Raw genomic sequence first — 18,739 nt, 5'->3', positions numbered from 1 at the left:
ACAGATGTCGGATGTATTCTACAGCAGCATCAGCCACGATCGGTGTTTGCATGGTTCATGGCCGTTTAACCCCCTTAGATGCTGTTTTTAAAAGTGGCATTTAGATGGTTAATTACAGGAGGGGGCTTCTTATTTAACCCCTTCATGACCCAGCCTATTCTGGCCTCATTGACCTGGACATTTTTTGCAATTCTGAACAGTGTCCCTGTATGAGGTAATAACTCAGGAACACTTGAACGGATCCTAGCGATTCTGAGATTGTTTTTTCGTGACATTGGGCATCATGTTAGTGGTAAATTTAGGTCAAGAATTTTTGCGTTTATTTGTGAAAAAGTCGGAAATTTGGCGAAAATTTTGAAAATTTAGCAATTTTCAAATCAAATTTTGAATTTTTATTCTGTTAAACCAGAGAGTTATGAGACATAAAATAGTTAATAAATAACATTTCCCACATGTCTACATCAGCCCAATTTTGGAAACAATTTTTTTTTTTTGTTAGGAAGTTATAAGGGTTAAAAGTTGACCAACGATTTCTTATTTTTACAACACAATTCACAAAACCATTTTTTAGGGACCATATCACATTTGACATCAATTTGAGGGGTCTATATGGCAGAAAATACGCAAAAGTGACACCATTCTAAAAACTGCACCCCTCAAGCTGATCAAAACCACATTCAAGAAATTTATTAAGTCTTCAGGTGTTTGACAGCAGCAGAAGCAACGTGGAAGGAAAAAATGAACATTTAACTTTTTAGTCACAAAAATGATCTTTTAGCAACAATTTTTTTTATTTTCCCGAGGGTAAAAGGAGAAAATGTACCTCAAAAGTTGTTGTCCAATTTGTCCTGAGTACGCTGAAACCTCATATGTAGGGGGAACCACTATTTGGGCGCACGGCAGGACTTGGAAGGGAAGGAGCGCCATTTGACTTTTTGAATGGAAAATTAGCTCCAATCGTTAGCGGACACCATGTCGAGTTTGGAGAGCCCCTGTGTGCCTAGACTTTGGAGCTCCCCCACAAGTGACCCCATTTTGGAAACTAGACCCCCCCCCCCCCCCCAGGAACTCATCTAGATATATAGTGAGCACTTTGAACCCCCAGGTGCTTCCCAAATTGATCCATAAAAATGAAAAAGTACTTTTTTTCCAATAATTTTCTTTTAGCCTCATTTTTTTCATTTTCACATGGGCAACAGGATAAAATGGATCATAAAATTTGTTGAGCAATTTCTCCTGAGTACACCAATACATCATATGTGGTCATAAACCACTGTTTGGGCGCACGGCAGGGCTCGGAAGGGAAGGAGCACCATTTGACTTTTTGAATGGAAAATTAGCTCCAATCATTAGCGGACACCATGTCGCGTATGGAGAGCCCCTGTGTGCCTAAACATTGGAGCTGCCCCACAAGTGACCCCATTTTGGAAACTAGACCCCCTAAGGAACTTATCTAGATGTATGGTGAGAACTTTGAAACCCAAGTGCTTCACAGACGTTTAAAACGCAGAGCAATGAAAATAAAAAATCATTTTTTTTTCCTCAGAAAATGATTTTTTTTAGCCCGCAATTTTTTTATTTTGACAAGGGTAAAAAGAAATTGGACCCCAAAAGCTGTTGTTCAGTTTGTCCTGAGTATTTTGAAATGCAGACTTTGATGGAATGGTCTGAGGGCGTCATGTTACGTTTGCAGCGCCCCTGATTTGCCTAAACAGTAGAAAGCCCCCACAAGTGACCCCATTTTGGAAACTAGACACCCCCCCCCCCCACAAGGAACTTATCTAGATGTGTGCTGAGCACTTTGAACCTCCAAGTGCTTTACAGAAGTTTATAACACAGAGCCGTGAAAATAAAAAATCATTTTTTTCCCACAAAAATAATGTTTTAGCCCCCAATTTATTTTCCCAAGGGTAACAGAAGAAATTAGTCCCCCAAGTTTGTTGTGCAATTTTTCCTGAGTACGCTGATACCCCATATGTGGGGGGTAAACCACTGTTTGGGCACACGGAGATTGGAAGGGAGGGAGCACCGTTTGACTTTTTGAACGCAAAATTGGCTGGAATCAATGGTGTGCATATATTCTGTGTGCACACAGCCCCCCGAGGAAGCCCTTTTGGCGAAACGCGTCGGGCCTTGCCAGCACCGCTCGACCTGTCCACATGGGTAAGAGACACTGTTCCTGTGCACTTTCACTAAGAATGTGAATTCTCTTTGGGCATGATGCAAATTACAGGTTGTATAGGGGTTTTTTAGCCTTGGTATTTGATAGGTGCCAGTAGCATAGTAAGGGATCATTGTCCCATTTGCTTCCATGCGGGTGTTTACTTGAATCTCTTTATGAGATATGAGCAGTTTTATGCACAGGCACTTTATCATAAGGCAGTCATTTATTTAAATCCTTTTGCTTTTACACCCTGTACCAGACGTTATTTACTGGTTGAGATTTTGTGCACATTGTGTCGAGTGGTTCGCTGTTTCCATCTTATATATACTCATTGGATTTGTGATGATATGAATTTTATATGGATAAAATTGATTGTATATTTTTGCACAAAAACAATGGTTTTGTGTGATTTCTCGTTAGAGTAAAACTGTTTTGGGCATTTTGAACTCAGAAGTTCTTTTGTAGGTGTTATTATAATAGGGAGTTGCCTGTTTATATTTCTTGTATCTATTGTAATGATCTGTTATAGGTATGAAACCTGGTGTTGAACAAGTTTGAAAATTGCAAAATTTTCAATATTTTTGCCAAATTTCTGTTTTTCTCATAAATAAACGCAAGTTATATCTAAGAAATGTTACCACTAACATGAAGTACAATATGTCATGAAAATAGTCTCAGAATCAGTGGTATATGTTGAAGCGTTCTAGAGCTATAACCTGATAAAGTGACAGAGGTCACAATTGTAAAAATTGGCCTGGTCATGGAGTACCAAATTGGCTTTGTCACTAAGGGATTAAAGAAAAAAATAAAAAAAAAATTATGTAGCTAAACTACAAAATGGCTAAATTCACGCCTTTTTTTCTCATTCACAAATGTTTTAACTGCTTTTGTTCACTTTTCTGAATGTTGTTGTTGTATGGTACCTGTTATATTGTCTTGGGGGATCATCAAGAATGTTTTTTGGCAAAACTGAGACGAGCTTTTATGTTCTCATTGTTCAGCAATCACCTTTTCACACAGGTCCCTGTAGGTTTGGATTTCTTTTTCCCTTAATAATAAAGACCTTAATTTAAAAATTGCATTTTGTGTTTACTTGCGTTATCTTTGTCTAATATACACTACCGTTCAAAAGTTTGGGGTCACCCAGACAATTTTGTGTTTTCCATGAAAACTCATACTTTTATTAATCAAATGAGTTGCCAAATGAATTTAAAATCTAGTCCAGACATTGACAAGGTCCGAAAAAAAGATTTTTATTTGAAATAATAATTTTCTCCTTCAAACTTTGCTTTCGTCGAAGAATGCTCCCATTGCAGACCTTTGGCATTCTAGCAGTTAATTTGCTGAGGTAATCTGGAGAAATTTCACCCCATGCTTCCAGAAGCCTCTCCCACAAGTTGGTTTGGCTTGATGGGCACTTTTTGCGTACCATATGGTCTAGCTGCTCCCACAACAGCTCAATGGGGTTGATATCTGGTGACTGCGCTGGCCACTCCATTACAGATAGATTACCAGCTGTCTGCTTCTTCCCTAAATAGTTCTTGCATAATTTGGAGGTGTGCTTTGGGTCATTGTCCTGTTGTAGGATGAAATTGGAGCCAATCAAGCGCTGTCCACAGGTTATGGCATGGCGTTGCAAAATGGAATGATATCCTTCCTTATGCAAAATCCCTTTTACCTTGTACAAATCTCCCACTTTACCATCACCAAAGCAATCCCAGACCATCACATTACCTCCACCATGCTTGACAGATGGCATCAGGCACTCTTCCAGCATCTTTTCAGTTGTTCTGCGTCTCACAAATGTTCTTCTGTGTGATCCAAACACCTCAAACTTGGAGTCGTCTGTCCATAATACTTTTTTCCAATCTTCAATTGTCTGTGCTCTTTAGCCCATATTAATCTTTTCCTTTTATTAGCCAGTCTCAGATATGGCTTTTTTTTTTTGCCACTCTGACCTCACCTCTTCACTGTAGATGTTGACACTGGCTATTTAAAGAAGCTGCCATTTGGGGACCTGTGAGGCGTCCATTTCTCTAACTACAGGTGTACTTGTCTTGTTGCTCAGTTGTGCTGCGAGGCCTCCCACTTCTTTCTACTCTGCTTAGAGCCTATTTGTGCTCTCCTCTGAAGGGAGTAGTACACACCGTTGTAGGAAATCTTCAGTTTCTTGGCAATTTCTCTCATGGAATAGCCTTCATTTCGAAGAACAAGAATAGACTGTCAAGTTTCACATGAAAGTTCTTTTTTTCTGGCCATTTTGAGAGTTTTATGGAACCAACAAATTTAATGCTGCAGATTCTCAACTAGCTCAAAGGAAGGTCAGGATTATACTTTCTCTAATCAGCCAAACTGTTTTCAGCTGTGCTAACATGCTTGCACTAGGGTTTTCAAGGGTATTCTAACCATCCATTAGCCTTCTTCCACAGTTAGCAAACACAAAGCACCATAAGAACACTGGAGTGATGGTTGTTGGAAATGGGCCTCTATACACCTATGAATATATTGCATTACAAACCAGACGTTTGCAGCTAGAATAGTCATTTACCACATTAACATTGTATAGTGTATTTCTGAATCATTTAATGTTGGCTTCTTTGGAAAAAAAAACTGTGCTTTTCTTTAAAAAATAAGGAAATTTCTAAGTGACCATAAACTTTTGAACGGTAGTGTATTTTTTGTTTTAGGTGCTCTGAAACATTTAATTATGACAAACATGCAAAAGAATAGGAAATTAGGAAGTGGGCAAACAATTTCACAAAACTGTACTATGGCTTGTTTGGCAAAAGTCAGAAATGGATAATAAAAACAAAACTGCATTGAGACCTATTGTAGTAGCATTGATTGATTCTATCTTTTGATTGACAACAGTAGTCAATCATTGGGTGCTATAAAAATGCTCAGTGTAGCCCCAGCTTTAAAATAAGAACTACACTTTTACTTTTTCATAACTCACCAGTACTTTTGAAGACAGGTATTGTATTAGCGAAAAATGCCTCCTTCCCCATTTATCACTTCTTCTCTTCTTGTACTCATCATTCACTGTCAAAACCTGTTCAAATCTGGTGACTACATATGTTTTCAATGGGGGTCAAATTATACCTGCTGCCTATAAAAGTCTGAGGAGCGGGAAGTAGAAAAGCAGAGATAGACGAAAACAGAAGTGCATAAGGAGGTAATACTGAGGCTTCTAATAAAAGGGAGGAAGATGATGGGAAATTTGTAAGGATGAACTCGTCATTTAATTCTTTCTGCCCAAACCGTGGCTTTCATGAATAGCAGCGTGACTGCACTATTGCAGCCAGGTATGTTTTGTCTCCAAATACATGGATGTAAGTGAGAAAAAAAATAAATCCATTAAGCAATGAATAAAACTTTGTTTTATATGGTGAAAATGCCTTCTATATGCTTACAAAATATTCAAAAAGACGACCTAGGTGCCATTGTAAAGTATCGAGCTGCCTCATAATGGAAATCTGAAGAATAGACTGGTCACACCTTTTAATTGCTTGATATTTTTAAAAACCTAAAGCTACGGTAATTAAAACCGCAAAGAAATTGAATGTTTGAAAAGCAAGCTCTTTCTCAATAGAAATGAATATTAGCATATTATAATAGGATTTTTTTTTAGTGGTCACTTTTCAAAGAACTGTGTGCGCATACCCTAAGTATACTGTATGCTTCACTTTAAAGTTTTATTCCCAAGTGAACAATTTATCTCCTATCCACACCTAATAGCTGACAGTAAGCAGCAAGTTTCTTACCTAAACTGTGAATAGGCGATAATGTGCCCAATTGAGAATAAAGGCCCCTTTACATTTAGCGATACACCAGCGATCCCGACAACGATATGACGCGGTCAGGATCGCTGGTGCATCGCTAAATGGTCGCTAGTGAGCTGCCACACAGGCAAACCTCACAGCGATGCAGCAGCGATCCCGACAACTATATGACCCGGTCAGGATCGCTGGTGCATCGCTAAATGGTCGCTAGTGAGCTGTCACACAGGCAGATCTCACCAGCGATGTAGCAGTGATACAGCGGACGATACTTAACTTTCAGACGCGGCGATCCTGACGTCCTCCCGCCCGCCTCCACACGTCGCTCGTCTGCGCCAGCAGGAAGCACCCAACGAGAAATGGAGCTGCGCGATCAGCGACAGACAGCGGGGGAGCCGGTCGGAGGTAAGTATCACACATAGCGATATCGCTGCTGCGTCACCAAATCGGTGATGCTTTAGCGATATTGCTAGCGATATCGCTATGTGTAAAACCCCCTTAAAGGGAATCTGTCACCCCTTTTTTGAGATATTATATAATGATATCATTCAATTCATTCAAGAAGAAAGGCGTAGAGCAAGACAGGGAGGGGGGGCAGGTGCATAAGCCCCGCCCAGCGGACCAGACAGCGGCAGTTTACATACATCTGAACCGATATAAAAAGGTATTTATGCATGAAAGGTGCGCAGTCAGGGGGAATCAAAAGTACTAAGAGAATCCTTATGTGACACACAATTGAATATCATTATATGATATCTCAAAAAAGGAGTGACAGATTCCCTTGAACCCTTCAGCATTTGATCTCCTTGAAATAAGTATCTCATCTTTGGGGATCCTGCCACTGAGAATCACAAAAACAAGGCATTCCCAGTTTAAATGGAATTCTAATCTCACTCTGTCCCCTTTACTTTAACCCCTTTGTGACCGGGCCAATTTTTTAAATTCTGACCAATGTCACTTTATGGGGTCATAACTCTGGAATGCTTCAACAAATCCCAGTGATTTTGAGACTGTTTTTTCGTGGCACATTATAATTTATGATAGTGGTAAATTTAGTTGATATATTTTGTGTTTATTTATAAAAAATATCAGAAACTTGACAAATGTAAAAAAAATTGCAATTTTCAAACTTTGAGTGATTATCCCTTTAATCCAGATAGTCATACTACAGAAAAACATTAATAAATAACATTTCCCACATGTCTGCTTTACATCAGCACCATTTTTAAAACGCTAATTTATTTTGTTAGCCTTTTAGGAGGTTTAAAAATGTAGCAATAATTTTTCATTTTTTTCAAAGAAATTTACAAAATTTATTTTTTTGAGGGACCTATCCAAGTTTGAAGTGACTTTAGGGGTGCTATATATTGGAAAACCCCAAACATGATACCATTTTAAAACTTGCACCCCCTGACATATTGAAAACTGCATCCAGGGAGTTTATTAACCCTTCAGGTGATTTTCAGGAATTAATGCAAAGTGGTATAGCCGGAATGAAAAAGTGTTTGTTTACCACCTAAATGTCACTAACTTCTGAACTGGCCGCTGTAGCTGGGAGACTCTAAAGGTACTGTCACACTTAGCGATGTACCAGCGATCCCGACCAGCGATATGACGCGGTCAGGATCGCTGGTACATCGCTAAGTGGTCGCTAGTGAGCTGCCACATAGGCAGATCTCACTAGCAACATCGTAGGGGACGGGGATCGCTACTTACCTGTCACACCAGGCGATCCTGCGTCCTCCCGCCCGGCTCCACGCGTCGCTCGTCCTCACAGCAGAAAGCGCCGCAGGAAGTGACCGACGAGAAACAGTCCTGAACGTTCTCGCGCGATCAGCGATAACCAGCGGGGGAGCCGGTCGTAGGTAAGTATCAGACACAGCGATATCGTTAGCAATATCGCTATAACGTCACTAGTTATAGCGATATTGCTAGCGATATCTCTTAGTGTGACATGCCCTTAAGGCCACTATTTGGCCATGAACAGCTATGGCAAACATCAGGACCACACAATCATGATCTCAGTGTGTCAATTAGATTAAAGTGCAAGCCCCCACAATCTATTAAACATTTATTTGATGTAGTCACTTTTGACAGCAGCAACTAAGGGGTTAAACAGATATGGATGGTGCCAACACCGATCATTTGTGATACAGCAAGTTGTCAGATATAGTGGACAGCTCACAGCTGCTGGATTGTCACCTGTATGGGGATGATATTCCCTTATATCTCAGGTCAGTAAATATAATTGGCTGTCACGAAGGAGTTAAATAACGCAGCACCAAACATGCACAACTTCCGCTTCATTTAACCTGTTCCCGTCTTCCCACTGTAGATAAATGCAGGGCTGTGGAGTCGGTAAGCTAAACCTGCGACTCCGACTCCTCAATTTCCCTTACACCGACTCCCACATATATTGCTTATATTTAAGTGAAAAATTTATTGTAGTACAATGTGAATATCAGACATTTAATCATTTTTATGATACAATAATCAAGATATTTAGATAGAACATAATATATATTTATTGGAATACAACTTTAGAACACAAAAAACTGTAATAAATTGTAAACATGTAATACACTATGTAATGTCAATTACACATATATTGTGTGTGTGTGTATATATATATATATATATATATATATATATATATATATATACGGTATATATATAGGGGGGGAATGGATATATGTGTATATATGTATAAAGCTCAGCTGGAATCTTTGCTTTGGCACAAGCGGGTGGCTATGGAGTCAACAGCAGTCTAGGGAGTTCCACACGGATATGGGCATGGCGTATTTTATTGTTCACATTGGTCATTCAATGTTACACATGCCAAACATGCAATAAAATGTCTAAGGCCGTCTGGCCACTAACTAACAATAGAAGGCTAACTACAAAATAAACCTATACAACAACAAAGAAGTCCCTGTACTCTTACTGTGTCAGCTCCCAGCCCAGCAGAGGAGAGAGAGAGATCAAGATCCCAGCTCCTCCAGATTATGTCAGCTGGACCCGTCAGGAATCAAAACCTGGATTGAACGTGTGGACGGGTAACCACCAGCCTTTTCCACGCTGATCACTAAAGAAACCAGGACCAGATTACAGTGAAATAAACCGGCTTCACTATCAGTACAGGGAGACATATGCAATGACACGGGGGGAAATATATCTGTTTTCTAGTACCTCTCCCCTTGGCACCTCACACACCCCCCTCCTCTGTTCGAGCCCGTGGGGTCGGACACAACGAGTCACCAAGCAGTGCGTTTTAGACAGCGCATCTGCATTTCTGTGCGCTGCGCCCACCCTGTGCTCAACGGAAAATTTAAACCCTTGTAATGCTAAGAACCAGCGTGTCACCCACGCATTGCCCTCTTTTGCCCGGTGCATCCACGTTAGGGGCGAATGGTCCGTCACTAGCCTAAATTGGCGACCTAGTAAATAATAGCGCAAGGTGTACAGGGCCCATTTCACAGCCAGGGCTTCCCGCTCAACTACAGTACACTGTAGTTCTTTTCTCGCCCTCGTAAGCTTTCTGCTTAGATAGGCCACTGGGTGTTCCTCGCCATTCACTTCTTGAGACAACAATGTGCCGAGGCCCACACCAGAGGCGTCCATTTGGACAATAAACTCCCTTTTAAAGTCTGGCGCAACCAACACTGGTTGGTCACAGAGGACCGTTTTCAATCGTTGAAAGGCCTCCTCTGCTTCTGCGTTCCACTTTGACAGATTTCGACCCCTTAGTAAGGTCTGTGAGAGGGGCTGCGATGATCGCAAAATGTTTGATGAACCGCCTGTAATAACCAACGATCTCTAAAAAAAGCTCCAACCTGTTTATTGGTTACCGGTTGTGGCCAATTCTGAATAGCATCCACTTTATTGGCCTGAGGATTTACAACTCCTCTCCCTATGCTATATCCCAGATAGCGAGCCTCTTCCAGTCCCAACGTACATTTCTTGGGATTGGCAGTCAACCCAGCTGTTTTTAGGGAGTCTAAGACGGCTTGTACTTTTGACAAATGCGTGTCCCAGTCATCACTAAAGATAATGATATCGACGAATTATGCAGACGCATACTGGACATGGGGTTTCAGAACAATATCCAGTAGATGTTGGAAGGTGGCTGGGGCACCATGCAACCCAAAGGGCATATATCTCGGTACTGAAACAATCCCTGGGGCGTAACAAAGGCAGTTTTCTCTTTGGCTGATTCCGTGAGGGGAATCTGCCAATAACTTTTTGTTAAGTCAGTAGTGAATATGTACCTGGCCGAACCCAGTCTCTCTATGAGTTCATCGACTCTTGGCATCGGGTAGGCATCGAATTTCGATGCTTCATTTAATTTCCGATAATCATTGCAAAACCGGATAGTCCCATCGGGTTTGGGTACCAGTACGATAGGGCTAGCCCAATCACTCCGGGACTCCTCAATGACTCGAGCTTTAACATTTTTTTAACTTCCTGGGCAATGGCTTGTCTCCGAGCCTCCGGAATTCGATATGGTTTCAGCCGTACCCGTGCCTGTGGATCAGTAACAATGTCATGTTTAATTAGGTGAGTACGGCCAGGAAGTTCTGAGAAAACATCTACGTTCCTCTGTATGAACTCCCTGGTCTCTTGTTTTTGGCTTTCGGATAGCGTGTCTGCAATACCCACTTCTGGCGGAGCTAGCTGGGGGTCATTTACCTTAGATGGTGGTGCCCCTCGGGGCCCATCCTCAAGGGCAGCTCCTGCCACCAGACTCTCCCTGTCCCGCCAGGCCTTAAGTAAGTTTATGTGGTATATTTGTTCGGGTTTTCTGTTGTCTGGTTGGTGTATCTTATAATTTACTTCACCTATTCTGTCCAGTATTTCTTATGGGCCCTGCCATTTCGCAAGAAATTTATTTTCTACGGTAGGTACCAATACTAACACCCTGTCTCTGGATTGAAAGACTCGTGTTTTAGCTGCTCGGTTGTATACCGTGCTTTGGGCATGCTGTGCGCGCTCTAAACATTCTTTAACTATTGGCATAACTACCTCAATTCTGTCCTGCATAAGTGTTGTGTTCAGTTACACTGCGATAAGGAGTCACCTCTTGTTCCCAAGTCTCCTTGGCAATATCTAACAGGCCTCTGGGACACCGCCCATAAACCAACTCAAAAGGCGAAAAGCCTGTGGAGGATTAGGGTACTTCACGTATAGCGAACAGGAGGTATGGTAGGAGGGCATCCCAATCTCTCCTGTCCTTATCCACCACCCTTTTCAACATTCCCCTTAGGGTTTTATTAAAGCGCTCCGCCAATCCGTCAGTCTGAGGGTGATATACTGAGGTACACAAATGGGAGATTTTTAGTAGTTTACATAAGTCCTTAAGTATACGAGACATAAAGGGGGTCCCTTGATCCGTAAGTATCTCTTTCGGAATGCTGGTGCGAGAAAACATATTAGCCAGCTCCTTTGAAATTGATTTCGCATTGGCATTCCGCAAGGGTACTGCTTCGGGATAGCGAGTGGCATAATCTAGTACTACCAAAATGTACTGATGACCCCTGGCAGATTTAACTAACGGACCTACTATATCCATTGCTATCCTCTCAAAGGGCACCTCTAATATAGGCAAGGGCACTAAGGGGTTTCTAAAATGTGACATAGGTGCGGTCAACTGACACGTAGGACAGGACCGACAGTACTGGGTCACGTCTCCCACTAGACCTGGCCAAAAGAAACGTTGCAGAATACGGTGTTTTGTTTTTTCTCCCGCCAGGTGTCCTCCCAAGGGATGTTTATGTGCCAAATCCAACTATCTGGCGAAAGGACTTAGGTACCACTAGTTGTTCTACCACCACTCCTCGCACCTTGTCTATGTGATACAGCATACCCTGTTGTACCACCACGTGTGGAAATTCGTTTTGAGCCCCCGGGTACAATGGTCTTCCCTCAGAGACCTTTACGTTTTCCCATGCCCTTGCTAGAGTAGGATCCTGGTGCTGAGCGGTCCCGAACTTACCCCGGGCCACCTCAAGACCTGGCATTTCTAAAACATCCTCTAGGTCCTCTGCCTCGCCTGCATACACAGCCAGAGGAGAGTCTACAGATTCTGGTGCTTCCTCTGAGATGGGTTCCCTGTCATCTTGCCGCACTGGCCCAGGGGCTAGCCCCAGAGTACCGTCCTCCCCTAGAGTGTTCAAGCCATTTTTAAAGCTCCACAAGTCCCAAAATAAGGGATAGTCTCTCCCCAGGACTACATTATGTCCCATAGACTTTACGACTGCCGCCTGATGTCTTTTGGTCCCTACTGGCGTGGCAAGGGTAACCCAGGCAGTGAGGTAGTTCTTAGTATCGCCATGGATGCAACTAATGCCCACGGTTAAGTTCGTTAGGGCCCTAGGGTCCACCAAACTGGCATGTACCGAAGTTACTTGACTGCCGGAATCCAAGACGGCATTCACACCATAGCCGTCGACCTCCACGCCACACACGTGTTGTTCATTTCCCGTTAGGGTCTCCGCCACAAAGACTGACTGTACATATAACGAAAGACGCCTCATAGCGTTACAGTCCATTGGCTCTGTAGTCATTGGGCAGTTAGCTGCTACGTGGCCAAGCCCGCGACATCGCCAACACTGTATAGGGATCCCAGAAGGGGTCTACTGGCTTGCTGTGAGACCGTACCGCCTCCATAGTCCTTTGTAGGTCTGCTACCCTTCATTGCGACGTTCTCTTCTTTTGAAGATGAAGTAGGTTTCGCAGGACTCTCCGACAATTTCTTGGGGACCCAGCGGGGTGATAACGTCCTCTGGAGTAGGCTTTCAGAAGCATTGTAACGTTCAACCATACTCACCAACTGGTCAGCGGTAGTTGGGTCACCCTGTCCAACCCACCTCTGGATCTTAGCGGGTAAGGACCGCAGGTACTTGTCTAGAACAACACGTTCCACCATCTGTGTGGACGTCAAAGTCTCTGGCTGCAACCATTTTTTTACTAGATGGATGAGATCATGCATTTGTGAGCGGGCTGGCTGATGTTCCACAAAAGTCCATAAATGCACCCTCTGTGCCCGTATAGATGTGTTTACTCCCAGCCTTGCCAGGATTTCGCCTTTGAGTTTGATATAGTCCATAGCATCCGCTCCACTTAGATCGTAATAGGCCTTTTGTGGATCTCCGCTCAGAAATGGAGCAACTACTTCAGCCCATCTGTCCAGCGGTAATCGCTCACGTTCTGCAATATGTTCGAACACGATGAGATATGCTTCCACATCATCGTTCGCAGTCATTTTAAGTAAAGTCTTCTACACGGCTTTCTGCGCACTAGCAACGCTTTGTGCACGGCCCCCCTCATCTCGGGGCTGCCGAACCAATGCCTGCTTTATTGCCTCTAACTGCTCTTGCTGAATCTGGTGCTGATGCTCCAGAGCCTTCTTGAAGTAAGTATTAGTCTGCTGTTGTTGAACATTTGCTTGCAATAACTGTTTCACTAGTTCCTCCATTTTACTGGACTCTTGGCACTTCAAAAAAGCACCAGAGCTTTCAACCAGGACATACACAGAGCGTTTTCTCCGCAGTCACAGTCCAACAGCCACAACTGCGCGCATTCGAAACACCATTTGTGGGGGAATGGATATATATATATATATATATATATATATATAGCTCAGCTGGGATCTTTACTTTGGCACAAGCGGGTGGCTATGGAGTCACAACAGCAGTCTAGAGAGTTCCACATGGATATGGGCACGGCGTATTTTATTGTGCCCATTGGTCATTCAATGTTACACATGCCAAGCATGAAATAAAATGTCTAAGGCCGTCTGGCCACTAACTAACAATAGAAGGCTAACTACAAAATAAATCTGTACAACAAAGAAGTCCATGTACTCTTACTGTGTCAGCTCCCAGCCCAGCAGACGAGAGAGAGAGAGCAAGATCCCAGCTCCTCCTGATTTATATCAGCTGGACCCTTCAGGAATCAAAACCTGGATTGAACGCGTGAACGGGGAACCACCAGCCTTTTCCACGCTGATCACTAAAGAAACCAGGACCAGATTACAGTGAAATAAACCGGCTTCACTATCAGTACAGGGAGACATATGCAATGAAACGGGGGGAAATATATCTGTTTTCTAGTACCTCTCCCCTTGGCACCTCACTATATATATATATAATCAATATCACTATGTGATAAACTATGTAAGTGGCAAAAACAGTTCATCCATCAGATCCTCCTTCATTGATGACCTCAAATCTGACCTAATAATTTTAAGGCTAGAAAACAACCTCTCTACACTAACTTGGGTTGGAGGCAAAGCTGTAACCACATGGGCAACATCTCTAACAATTTCCGGGTATAAAGGAATTGCCTCATGCACAGTCAGTTTTGATGAACGGTTGAATTTTTCTATTTCTTTGAGAGCAAGTGAAACATTTTGCTGAAATATGGTCATTCTGCTTGCTATAGGAGACGGAGTGAAATCTTTTTCCTTGCGGCAATGCTTTGCCTGCTCCATGTCATCCAAATACTTGTCAAAGTCAAACTCCTCATCTGATGAGGATGAAGATATGGCAGCAGTAGCACTGTCAGGACCCAAGTCCTCTTGCGCCTGGCAGTCCTCCTGTAGGCCACTCATCCTAACTGCTACCTCAGTCAGAGGTTCTTTTCCTTTAGTAAGCTGTTGATCATCAAGCAGTATATGATGACTTGGGTCCACATAAACAGCTGCCAGAAAAATTTTATTTTCCAATAGCTGTGTCTCTCTCCGTTTCATTGAAGCAGAAATGTCATCTGCGATCCAACCTCCTCTTTGGGACAGGCAAAATAGCAAGTTCTTCCTCTCCCTTATGAAAATGCCAGGAGTTAAATTCTCAGCTTGTAATTTTTTTAGTCACTGTAAATGGGTGATTAAGCAATTCCTTCAATTCAGCCACCTGTGTCCATTGACCTTTATTTAGGGTTACCTGAGGGTTTGCCATATCTATAAGAAACTGTTTTAGTTCAAGCAATTGCTCAATCCTTAAATATGTGCTGCCCCACCGAGTGGCTTGATCAACTATTGCCCCTTTCCCAGCACGTCTCTTCAAGATGGAATCAGTTTTAGGGGTTCTGGCGGCAATAACCAATTTCCTCACTTTTCCAATCAATTCCAGCATGTCCCTCTTGCAGACTATAGGCCCTGTCACACACAGCGATATCACCAGCGAGATCACTGATTTAGTGACACCACAGCTATCTCGCCAGCGACATCGCTGTGTGTGACATGGCTCAGCGACCACCCCTGGGTATCGCTGATCGCGCTCAAACTTCCTGGGCCGTTTTTTGATCGTTTGTCTCCCGCTGGCCAGCGCGCATCGCTGCGTGTGGCAGCGAGAGACCAGCGATCAGTGACACAGCGGGAACTAAGAGCCTCGCGGCTCTTAGATACCCGCTGTTTACATTGGAAACCAGCTTGCTTGCTGGTACCGATCGCGGGAGGGGCTGTCTATGTGACAGCTCACCAGAGATCAGCTAATGATGTCCCAGCGATCCCATCCACGTCGGATCGTTGGTGGGATCGCTGGGACATTGATACGTGTAACGAGGCCTTATCTCTTATTGCCAGCTGCAGCGTGTGCACAACACAGCGCATGTGATGAATATGAAAGTGTTTTGAAGCAGCTTCAACAAGATCATCTATTTCTATAGTATAATTTTGCTGTTCTTCTGTTGTAATATCTGTTTATTCCTCAGTTACATGAACAACACTGTGGCCTTCCATCTCAAACATACTGAATCCTAAATTTTCTTCTAGCTGTTGTTCATTACTCTCATTCATCAGTTTAATTGTACTTATCATGTTAGAAGCATTGTCCGTTACAATAGCAAGAACCTGTTCTTGTGTGATTGTAGCCTTAGATCAGGAATAGAACAGCCATTTATAGGACATTTCATAACTTTCCCAAACTCCTATGAGAAAATATCCTGCACATTCTGCATTGAACGACTGTACCCAATTTATTATATATTGTCGGAGTCGGTCCATTTTATATTACTCCGACTCCACTAAAATGAGCTCCGACTCCACAGCACTGGATAAATGTCGGCACTTGCTGAGTCTTGTGCAGCACAAACGTTTATCAACGGTCATCAGACTTGCAGCGCTCAGAACCCCCATGGTTCTGCAAGTGCTGCGATTCTGGTGCAGAGCAATAGCTCTAACAGGTGACATAATCAGGACCTCATTGAATCAGGTCCCAATGATGTTAACCCTTTGCTATTTTCCAGATGCCGCAATTTCTATTTAGAAGATGGTGAGAGGGAGAGCGCTCCTTCTCTTACCTCTCCAGCGCCTCCTGTGACGTGATCCTGTGGGACTTTCAGATCTGCCAGATTCGGTGGCTTGTTGGACTCAGCCAGCAGCTGAGTCTAACAGGCGATCTGCCAGTAAAGCTGACGGCTCTCATGCATTGCAATAGATGTGACTAGTAATCAGACATATAAAAATTGAAGTCCCATACAGGCACAACCTTTTGTTTTTTTTGTATGAAAAGTGTTTTTTTAGTCTGTGACAGCAGCCAAAAAGAAAAAAAAAATGTATATAAATCTGTTATCGCTGTAATTGCAACGACCCGAAAAGTAAAGCCGCCTAATCACTTATACAGCGTAAAAAAATTAATTCAATTCTTCACCTTCTGCTGATTTGTTAATTCTGCCTCCCTGAGATTCATCGCACATTTATCCTGCTCTCTATGATTACATCAGGGTTTCCGTGTAAATCTCTGATATACGAGATTCAGACGGAACCTCCAGCGGAAGATTCCCTATAATGAGGCAGTGGCATCTGTGTTTTTAGGATTGCATAAAAGTTCAGTCTGTCATGGTTTTGTGAATTTTTGAAAAGAACACCGCTGAACAGAGGCCCGATGGAGTCCAGAATAACTTTGCTGCCTCATTATAGTGAATGGATTCCTCGGAGATTTCATCTGAATCATGTCATAAGGAGATTTAGATGGAAACCCCAAAGTAAGTGCTCAGCATAGAACGCTGGATAATTGTGATCCCAAACGTTATGTAAAATGTTCCCAATAAAGCTTCAACTCAATCCACAAAAGAAGCAAGTCCTCACTCAGGTCTGTCATCTGTTAACGGAAATACAGGTGGATCCACGTTACTGGTAGTACAAAGGCTCTGGAAAAGCGCTATAACTCCTCAGTCCTGCATAAGAAATCCAGCTAATTCTGTTCTCCTAAATCCAAATGCCCCTCTCCCTTCTGAGCCCCGCAGTGTGCCTAAGGCACTTTTAGCATTCACAGGTTTGGTATTTGTAGCAATGAGAGCCTGGTGCGGGTCTCCAGAAGCACGGGCAGGGCATAATGCACTGGTCACTACAACAGCAGTTTGCAATTTTCACTCGGCAACAGCTACTGCTGCTTCTTTTCTGTAAAACACCCATGGAGTCAAAATCACTACACCTGTAGATAAATTCCTAGAGGAGTGTAATTTCCAAAATGTGGTCATTTGAGGGGGGATTCTGCTTTTCTGTCACTTAGGGGCTCTGTATATGGAGTCCGCAAACTATTGTTGATAATTTGTTCTCTAAGTCGAATAGCGCTCCTTCCCTCCTGAGTCTAGCCGTGTGGCTAAGCAGTACTGTACAGCCACATATGGGGTATTGCCACAGTCAGCAGAAATTTTGGGACAAATTTTGGTGCCATTTTTACACATTTCCCCTTGTGAAAATATAAAATCTGGGGCTAAAAACAATTTTTTGTGGTTAAAAATGTAGCTCTTTTTTTCTTCACTGCCCAGTGGTAAAAAATTCTGTGCCACACCTGTGTTGTCAATATGATCACTGCACCTCTAGAAGGAGAGTGAGCGTTCTGCTTTTCTGGTACCTCAGGGGCTCTGCCAATGTGACGTGGCACCCTCAAACCATAACAGCAAAATTTGCACTGTAACTGCAACATTTTAGTGGAAAAAAGTCCATAGACAGTGAGTTGCTTATCACAGGATGGGGCGGGTCAGACCAGGTGTCACTGGACCAGCTAGGCACAGCGTGATAAGCTACTGTAGCTAAAACAAACAGAACCTAGAGCTTGATAAGAGAGGCTGAAATGTGTTTTAACCCAGCCTGCTCTCTTCAGCTGACATAGCAAATACCTGCTGACAGATTCCCTTTAATAATTGCCACATAGTACTTTGTATTCCTGCAGTGCCCTCTGCGGAAACATGTATGACTGCTTGTATCTTCTCCCAAAAAACACTTGATTTACCCAAGCTCATGGAGTCACATGCTAAGCATATATTAGGAATTGCTGTAAGTTGGTTTCACTAGTATGGGTGTTCCCACCATTAAATATCTTAAATATTGCGCAGATAATAGAATATGAGGCAAAATATCCGTTTTATCAAAAAGGATCTTGAAGAGTTATAACATACATTACTGCTCCATCTTCTGTGCAAAGCATAGCAATTGTGCACGGCCACCTAATGAGCAGCATATCCTGAATGCTTGGTCATTTTCCTACAGCCGTTTATCTGTACAGTAAGCTTATTCACTACAGCACAGCATAAGAAATGACTTGGTCTGGCCTGCCTCTTGAGTAGCTTAGCAGTATTGCTGGCAAGTCTCCTATTGATGGGGAAAGTATACAGGGACTATTTTTGTCAGCTGTCAGAAGGTGAAAATGACTGATTATGCCCATAGCTACCCTAAGCAGCACAGATTAATGGCAGCACCTAGTCATTAGTTGTGTGGTTTAAGTGGTGTTTGATGATGCACTATTGTGATTAGTAAATGAGCCCCAAAATTTCAGAGTTACAAGTGAACTTTCCTTCC

The 18,739-nt window shown here is 42.8% G+C and overlaps 1 protein-coding gene across 2 annotated transcripts in view; it reads left to right on the top strand.

Annotated features, from left to right (window-relative positions):
* SAP30BP (SAP30 binding protein) overlaps positions 1-18,739 on the top strand; it is a 131,010-nt gene that overhangs the window by 25,350 nt on the left and 86,921 nt on the right. The gene's annotated exons all lie outside the window — the stretch shown is intronic.

This window comes from Dendrobates tinctorius, unplaced genomic scaffold (genome assembly GCF_039654945.1).
Source record: "Dendrobates tinctorius isolate UK_male_01 unplaced genomic scaffold, ASM3965494v1 ptg000103l, whole genome shotgun sequence".
Taxonomy (NCBI): domain Eukaryota; kingdom Metazoa; phylum Chordata; class Amphibia; order Anura; family Dendrobatidae; genus Dendrobates; species Dendrobates tinctorius.
This window is presented reverse-complemented; position numbering and strand designations above follow the sequence as displayed.